This window comes from Sciurus carolinensis, chromosome 5, assembly GCF_902686445.1.
Source record: "Sciurus carolinensis chromosome 5, mSciCar1.2, whole genome shotgun sequence".
Classification (NCBI taxonomy): Eukaryota; Metazoa; Chordata; class Mammalia; order Rodentia; family Sciuridae; genus Sciurus; species Sciurus carolinensis.
In genome coordinates this window covers 3,242,092-3,250,836 of record NC_062217.1, presented here as the reverse complement: position 1 = coordinate 3,250,836, position 8,745 = coordinate 3,242,092, and the positions used below count along the sequence as shown (strand labels likewise).

The following is an 8,745-nucleotide window of genomic DNA, read 5'->3' as shown; positions in this document are numbered from 1 at the left end:
AGTTCCTGTTAATCTAAATGTGACTTTTGCAATGAGGAAGAGAGGCAGCGATCTAAGAAAGTCACTTGTGAGGGGAAAAAATGCTAAGAGGTAAACACTTGGGGCCGGCAAATGTGGAAGACTCTCACTTCTTGAAGTGCTCGTCCACCCTCGGAAGGGACCCTGGGACTCTGTGTGTGCGTGTGTCTGTGTATGAGCACACACACGTGTGAGCATGAATGTGTTCCCACATTCATAGAAGATGAACCAGAAAGTGCCCACTGATTCCAACGGAACTGGCTTGAATTCAGACACACTGGAATTACATCAAAGGCACCCCAGAGGTTTTGGAGAGGAACTGAGCCAAAACCTCTGCGTCCAGTTAGGGCAGAATTAACTCTGTAATTGGGTCTGGCAGGGCGATCCCGCGAGCTGGGACCCTGACGGACAGTGCTGGGGAGTCAGCCAGGCTGCAGTTGCTCTCAGGGAGAGAGCCGAGCTCAAACCCAGGATGCCTTCATTTCCCCTTCGTTCCTCCCCTTCCTCATGAATTCAGAAATAACAGCACAGTCGACGGACAAGCAAGCGATTTCTCAATGCCTTCTCCCAGGGCAGCCATGGCAAGCCACGTGGAAAGCAGGGGAGGAAGCCAGTCCCAGAGTGGCCACACAGGAGCAGAACCAGGCTCTGTCTGAGGCACCAAACTCTCCCTCCACACGGCCTCCTGGGGAGCCTCTCTCAGGGCCACTCTCTGGAGTCCTTCCTGGCTGCTGCTGGTGGTGCCTTGGGAGCAGGTCTCTCTGGAGGGTCAGGGGAGTGTAGGACTGGCTGGGAGTGGTCTGGAGTCCCATGCCCGCGTGGATGCCCACACTGCTCCTGGAGGTGCCGAGTCAGCGCCCCCAGGCAGGTAGTGCAGAACTGCGGGCTGTTGGTGGCGCTCTGCTGTTCAGTGTCTCAGGCTTAAATCTTGACTCCCTACCAAAGATTCTGACCTTGTGGGGCTTGGTGAGATAAATAGCCACTTTTGAAAGGAAAAGCTAAAAGACTGAAAGACGATGCTGAGGGCCAGGCCTGGCTCCCACCCGCACTTCTCTGCAGGAATCAGTGGCCCCAAGGCTGCATCAGTCCAGGAAGCACCAACTAGACACCAGGAGGAGAAGCAAAGTTCAGAAAGCAAGGAAGGGAGGCAACAGAGAAGGCTGGAAAGGCAGAGCGCCTCTGGACTTCTCCAAACTCCCTGAAAGGAGAAATGCACACGCTCGCTGCCTCCCACATCTTCAAAATGTCTCTTCTGCAATTTTTTTTTTTAACTGTGGAGGTTAAAGTAGGTCTGGGAGATTCTGCTAACCCAGACGACAGGAGCAAGAGTGTCATGAGGTTGGCCTGGTGGCGATGTTTAAAATGCAAACCTTGCTTTGCTGGTGGGTCCCGCCCCATGTGTACGCTACAATTAGGAGGGACCTGCAGCTGCTCCACATGCTCCCTGCAGGGCCAGCTGCCTCCTACCCGGCAACGCCCTGCCCTGGATCCTGCGCGTTCCTGCCTCCACCTCCATCCTTCCCACTCTCCATCTTAAGGCACACAGGAGAATGTGGCTGCCCATTCCTGCAGAGTCACCAGCCAACAGTTGGCGGAGCCTCGGATCATGGTCTGTGCTCCAGGCCGACAGGTCAGGATCCAGAGACTGGACTTCCATGGGTCCCTCCTCTGAGACTGCAACGCACAGCTGTAAGTGATATTTTAAAAGACTCACTTCATTTAAAAGCAGTGTATGAAGGTGATCTTATTTAATTTGAGGGAAGGAGTCTCAGGAGAGTCAGAGGGAAGCAGGTAGAACCTGGTGCTTCTTGTTCATTCTCTCTGACCTTAAACAGTATATCCAAGGACTAAAGTTCTTCTTTTTATATTTATGTGCATCCAAGTTGGCAGTGTAGCAATGCTGTGCACATAATGGTATATGTTTGCTTCCTGGGATAAACTGGGTTCGTCTTTATGGACGGGCTCCTGTAAGCTGTGAAGTTGGAAATCCTAAAAGCAAAGCTTAGCAGAGCACACACAGCAGTGCCCTCATGGAACAGCATGTGGGTCTCTGGGAGCAGAGCCCAGCTTCAGCTGGGGTTTGAGAATATCATTTTAAAATGTGTGTGTGTGTGTGTGTGTGTGTGTGTGTGTGAGAGAGAGAGAGAGAGAGAGAGAGAGAGAGAGAGAGAGAGAGAGATCAGCCTCAAACCCGTCTCCTCACTAACTCACACCAGCTCAGTTCTAATTTCGGTAGTCTTGTAAACAGAAGGGAAAAACATTACCTGTGGGTCGGGTGTTTGTCCTGGTGAATGTTAGTGCAGATAAACATAACCACTTTTGCAACTGGCTCATGTAATTTCTCATAACTGCTTCAAATAATGACAGTGATGGTTCAGAAATAAGTACTTTCCTCGGGAGCTCAATCTACGAAGCGTACGCAGTGTTTCGCCTGTTTACCAAGGGCATCTTAAAAAGTGTAAAGTTCCGAGAAAGTGGAGGGGAATCCAAAAAACATGCATAGCTCTTATCTTCCCAAGTGATCAGTCAGTATTAGGCATTGAATAGCAACTCTGCTAAGCTCACAGTGGGCACTCTGAACCTGTGTCTACCAGTTGTGAGCACCGTCCACACAGCACATCTTTGGAGCACAGGAACCTTACTACCCAGAATTAACACAATTCAGTTAAGTAACCAAGTTATTTGATACAAATATAGGAGATATATGCAAATGGTGCATGCATTCCATGGTTTTTACAAACCATAACTTGTAGTTTGTTGTTGTCTGGGGCCTCCAACCATGTGCAGACTTTAATAAAAATAAACTTATAATGTTATATATAAATATACACATACAATATGTAATCTCAACTCTGAAGATGAAGGATTTGCTAAAAATTTAAAGGAGGGAATCTTATCAAGTAGGAGAAACTATCAAATCCTACTATGAACTCTTCTTCTGAAAGTAACTAATTTTTAGACATAACCAATGACTTTCAAGTATTTTCTCTTTTAAGACACATGCACATATTCTCACAGCTTAGAAAGCATGGGGAAGAGCTATCAATTTCTTTTTTTATTTTTCACAATCCCTACTCGCAAGGCCCTGGCAAGACCCAGAGATAAGTGAGCTGACCTGGCCTTGCCTCCAGGTGGTAAAAATCTGATAAAATCTAAGTTGAACATCAGACCATCAGACCTGGCTATGGATGCCAGAAAGGGACAATCCAGGCCCAAGTCAGCCTTCCCCAGAGCGTGTGGCTTGCAGAAGAGCCTATCTTGACTCTGTGCTCTAAATAGAAAAAAATAGCAGGGAAGGTACCTTTTGGAAGTGTCTCAATTTCTTGTTTTGTTTTGTTTTTAAGTTTGTTCCTTGATTGTTTATTTTATTTTTTGTTTCCTTAGTTGGAGAACAGTGCTCCATTCAGAAAGTACCCCTTCTTGTTTTCAAACGTGATTATTACGTGAATGGCTTAATCCTTCCAAGGTGATGTTCCAAGAAGATGCCAGAGCACCACAGCCACTGCAACAGGCCGAGGGTACTGCATCGATGAGCTTCTGATGCCAGCGTGCAGGTGTCTGGGGCACTGCACTCATCTCAGGAAGGTGAGTCTGAACCCTGCCTTTGATGCTAGCTGAGTGTGAAACCTGGGCCGAGGCTCCAAGTCCCAGCTCCTCCTTCATAAAATGATGGCCATGATGGTGGTGGTGGTGATAGTGATGATGGTGTTGACAATGACAATGGTGGTGGTGATGGTGGTGTTGACAATGATGACGGTGGTGATGATGGTGGTGATGACGATGGTGGTGGTGATGATGGTGGTGTTGACAATGACGACAGTGCTGGTGATGGTAGTGGTGACAATGATGGTCGTGACAATGGTGGTGTTGACAATGATGATGGTGGTGATGATGGTGGTGAGGACGATGGTGGTGGTGATGATGGTGGTGATGATGATGGTGGTGGTGATGATGGTGGTGTTGACAATGATGATGATGGTGGTGATAGTGGTGATGACAATGGTGGTGGTGATTATGGTGGTGTTGACGATGACTACAGTGCTGGTGATGGTAGTGGTGACAATGACGGTGGTGACAATGGTGATGTTGACAATGATGATGGTAGTGATGATGGTGATGATGGTGGTGTTGACAATGACGATGGTAGTGATGATGGTGATGGCGATGGTGGTGTTGACAATGACGACAGTCGTGGTGATGATGGTGATGGCGATGGTGGTGGTGTTGACAATGATGATGATGGTGGTGATGATGGTGGTGATGACGATGGTGGTGGTGATTATGGTGGTGTTGACAATGACGACAGTGCTGGTGATGGTAGTGGTGACAATGATGGTGGTGACAATGACAGTGGTGACAATGGTGGTGTTGACAATGATGACGAAGGTGGTGATGGTGATGGCAATGGTGGTGGTGGTGACAATGATGACAGTGGTGGTGACAATGACAGTGGTGACAATGGTGGTGTTGACAATAACAGTTGGTAGTGATGATGACAATGACAATGTAATGATGGTGGTGACAAAGATGACAGCGTGACAATGGTAGCATAGGTGACAATGTCTCGCTAGGAGGAGTTCATGATGATTAAGTGACTTGCAGGTACACTGCGCTGTGCCTGCAGTGCACTTGGTGTGTGTTGACCAGTACCGCTTTCATGGTCCTTGCACTTGGTGTGTGTTGACCAGTACCGCTTTCATGGTCCTTGCACTTGGTGTGTGTTGACCAGTACCGCTTTCATGGTCCTTGCACTTGGTGTGTGTTGACCAGTACCGCTTTCATGGTCCTTGCACTTGGTGTGTGTTGACCAGTACCGCTTTCATGGTCCTTGCACTTGTTGTGTGTTGACCAGTACCGCTTTCATGGTCCTTGCACTTGGTGTGTGTTGACCAGTACCGCTTTCATGGTCCTTGCACTTGGTGTGTTGACCAGTACCGCTTTCATGGTCCTTGCACTTGGTGTGTGTTGACTAGTACCGCTTTCATGGTCCTTTGCATTTTCGTAGATGGGTTATCAATGAGTGAACCCCCACGGTGGAAAAGTAATGTGTGACATATTTTACACAAAAACCAGTTGTGGGTAGTCAGGAGACGAGATAAGCCAGGCCCTTGGTGGGGTTCTGGTGCCACCCACACCTCCCCACTAGGAGCTTGGAGACACAAGCCAGAACAGGAGAATGTTCTGGACTTTCAGTTCTGCAGCTCTTTCTGACCCATTGGTCAGCAATACCAGAGTGTGCCGCAGCCACCTGTGGCCACCAGAGGGGCCCTCCCAGGCGACAGCACGCTGCCCGGCACGCTGTCCTCCCGTTCAGGCTGGCCCGGCTCATTCCAGCCATTACAGTGGCATTTCATGGTTCTGCTTGGGAGTTCTCACTCTCGAAAGCCCCTTCACTCTTGAAGGGTCAAAGACTGACCCTGAAGGCAGCCAGCATCAGTCAAAAATACTACAGATATTTACCTTTTTGTGTTTGTCTTTTAACTTTGTTCTTGCTTTGGGTTTTGTTTATTTAAATTTCCAAGTTTTATTTTGACGTACTGGATCTACAAATATTCTTTCTACAGTTTCTTCACTTGGTTGTCTGCTTAGAGATCATCCTCTCCAGTTTAGATAGATTCTAACTCAGATCATTATTTTTTTATTTTTCACATTTGAGTCTCTCATCCATCTGAATATTTTAACTTTAGTTTGAAATGAAAATCTGTTTTTGTTTTTGCTGTTGCTTTGTTTTGATTTTACAACATTATACGATGTCTGGGCACTATGTATTAAACTAAAATCTTTTTTTTTCATTTGACTTCAAATGCCAAGTTGGTCATGTAAATCCTTCACCTACAGGCAGCCCACTCTGATGGCACCCCCTCCAGTGGTCGCCAATTTCTACAAGTAGAGATCTTGAGAAGAAAAGAGCTGCCTGCTGCCCGCATCAGTCTGTCAGGAGCCCCTTCCCTGCTGGACCTGCTCTCCAGCTGCTCCACATCGCAGCCAACAGCTCAGGATGCCTTCTGTTGGCTCACTGGCATTTCCTGTGACCCGTGATCCTAACTGCACATTTTAAGCAGGTGACTTCATGTGAAAGGGTGTAGCAAATCCCAAATCTAGCTGAGAGCAAGTGCTGAGTGCAGCCTGCAGATACACCTTGCTCCTGAAAGTCACTGGGAAACTTTGCTCGCATCAGCCCTGGGCCCTGACCAGCTGGTGGAGGGCCCGACGCTGTGCCTCACCAGCCCGGGTGGATTTCCTAAACACAGACTGAGACACCTGGATCCCATCATCCACTGACTTATGCCCGGACAGGGGACCATGGTGAGTGTGGAATCTCGAGGAACAGCTCAAAGCTGGACGATGCCCAGGCAGCCAGAGGAGCCCCTGCCCTCAGATCTCCAAACCCAGGACCCTGAACACGAGATTCACAAAGGTGATTGACCATGATCCACTGAAGGAAATGGGATCGAAACACAGGTGAACGAGCAGCGTGTGGATGGAGAGCAGAGCAGGCAGGGTGTGGGTGGCCCCAGCACATGCCCGTCGGTCACCACAGAGGAAGGAGTGGAGAAGCCACAGACCCACCCCATCCAGTCGCGCAGGACCTAGCATCAGCCTGGGCAGGTCACAACCTGCCCCTGAGGCACACGGGGGTCATGGGTTCACCCTGGGCTCTTCTGCCAGAGATGCTTGAGCTGAACCAGCCAAGGGGAAGCATCAGCCAGACCCAGACTGAGGGAAAGCCCACCATGTAAGTGACCTGACGTCCTCAGCGTCGGCCTGGAAACTCAGAGGAAGATGGAGGACGTTTCCAGGCGGGCAGACTGGTGCAAAGTGGCAGCCAAATGCAGCCCAGGACTCTGGAGGGGACCCTTTTGTTTTGCAGCAGCGTGATCACGTGTGTGGAAGAGACACACTAAAGCGTTCACAGCTGGTGGGCAAGGGGGAAGCTATCCTCAGAGGATCCAGGAACTTACTTTTCTGTACGTAGTTTACACTTTTAAAAAAAACAACTCAGTGTCCTGGGTAGGTTCCTTCTTGCCGAAGAGGATGAGAACTCCTGGACTCCTGGCGGACTCTGCACCCGCTGGACACGAGCTGGCTTCTCGTGCTCCATGGCTTTGGCCTAGAGTGTTCCAGAACACATGAGCCCAGCTGCAATAAGCCAGGCAGCCCTACAAGACCAGTGCATTGCCAGGTGATGAAAAGCCCTGTGCTTTGCCAGCATCCTAAATAAAGGACAGTGAGACCAACAGATGATCTCCACCAGCTGCCAGCCCAGGGGGACGGAGGGGGCACGCTGGCTCCACCAGAGAGGATCAAGAGACTTCTGTCCACCACCAGCCAAGGAGGAGAGGTCAGAAACTCTTAGGACCAGGGACCACGGCAGTGCTCAAAATAGCCACGGCTACCGCATCTGGTGTGCGCTCAGTCCCCCAAGCACCCCGTCCCGTGCGGTTCTTACAACATCCTGAAGCATGAGTTCCATCAGCAGCCCACGTGGGAGAGGAGGAACTTACAGCCCAGGAAGCTCACGTAACTTGACCAAGGTCACTCACTGCCTGAGATCATGGCGATGTAATCTCTCACAGAGGAGGAGCCTGAGACAAGGAAACGTCCCTGGGCTGGCCTGCAGTGCCAGCCTGCAGTGACGCGGCTCCGAGGGGCCAGTGCATTCTCCTTCTTGTTCGCAGCTGCTCTCCACACCTGCACTCTCCTGCCACCCAATTCTCTTTTTAAAATCATTTTTAATTGACACTTAATAACTGTACATATTTGTGGGGTACAACATGACTTTTTGGCACACGACATGTAATGATCAAAACAGGGTTATTAAAATTTCCATGATCCCAAACATTCAACGTTTTTTGTGCTGGGATCACGCGATGTCCTTTCTTCTAGCTACTTGGAAAGGCACGGTAGCTGAGGGCTGCGGCGGTGGCCGTGACTGCAGGGAGCCCTGCTCCTGGCGTTCCCTAACTCCCCACCTCTCTGTGCTCACGCCGCCCCCCCCCAGAACCACTGTTCCTGTCTCTGTTCCCGCGTGTCCTGCCTACTTAGCTTGGTGCTTATCATTGAGGGCTCGCCCTCCCAATATCATGGTGGCCGAACCTCGAAGCCAAAGCGAAGCAAACACGCTCAACAGGCAGCCTGAGGTGTGGGCAGCCTTCCTGCCCACCTTCCAGCGCTTGCTGGCGGTGGCTTCCTGGACAACCTCTCCACCCTTTCTGGAAATGAAGGCATCTCTCCCTTTACCAACCACTCCAGCAGTTTGAACTGACTTCAGCGTTGCCCCCTCCGAGCAGGCAAAGGCAGCTTGTGCCCCACCTGAACCTCGCCTCCAGCAAGCCCACAGCAAGGGGCTCCCCGTAGGGACCCTTGTTTCGGGGGGCCTTTCCTTCAAATATTGGATAAGGACAGTGTCCAGGGATAACCACAAAGCCATTAGGTCCATCAGGGCCATTTCCGTGAATGTGCCTCTGAGCACACGGGAAGCATTGCCATGGATACGGAGGAGGTCCGCGATGACGGTGGCAGATGAGGGACCACAGGCACAGCCCGTGCAGCTGCACAAGGAGTCTGTCTGGTTTTCACTTGGTCGCTGACCTTCTCTGGCCTCTCAGCTGCCCACGGCCAGGGTTGTCCCCTGTCCTGTAGCTGAGTGGCAGCTGCGATGGGGGCAGGACCCTACAGCCACCCATGCCTCCAGCAGGTCCCTAGCAGACAGGCAGGGGGCTCCAG

General features: G+C 50.5%; 1 long non-coding RNA gene across 1 annotated transcript; it reads left to right on the top strand.

The window, feature by feature from the left end:
- Positions 1–629: 629 nt before the first annotated feature.
- On the top strand, positions 630–7,780 carry LOC124985272 (uncharacterized). Its single transcript, XR_007108834.1, has 3 exons — positions 630–1,707; positions 3,403–3,603; positions 5,857–7,780. It is a non-coding gene; the product is annotated as an uncharacterized LOC124985272 (long non-coding RNA).
- The last annotated feature ends 965 nt before the right edge of the window (positions 7,781–8,745 follow it).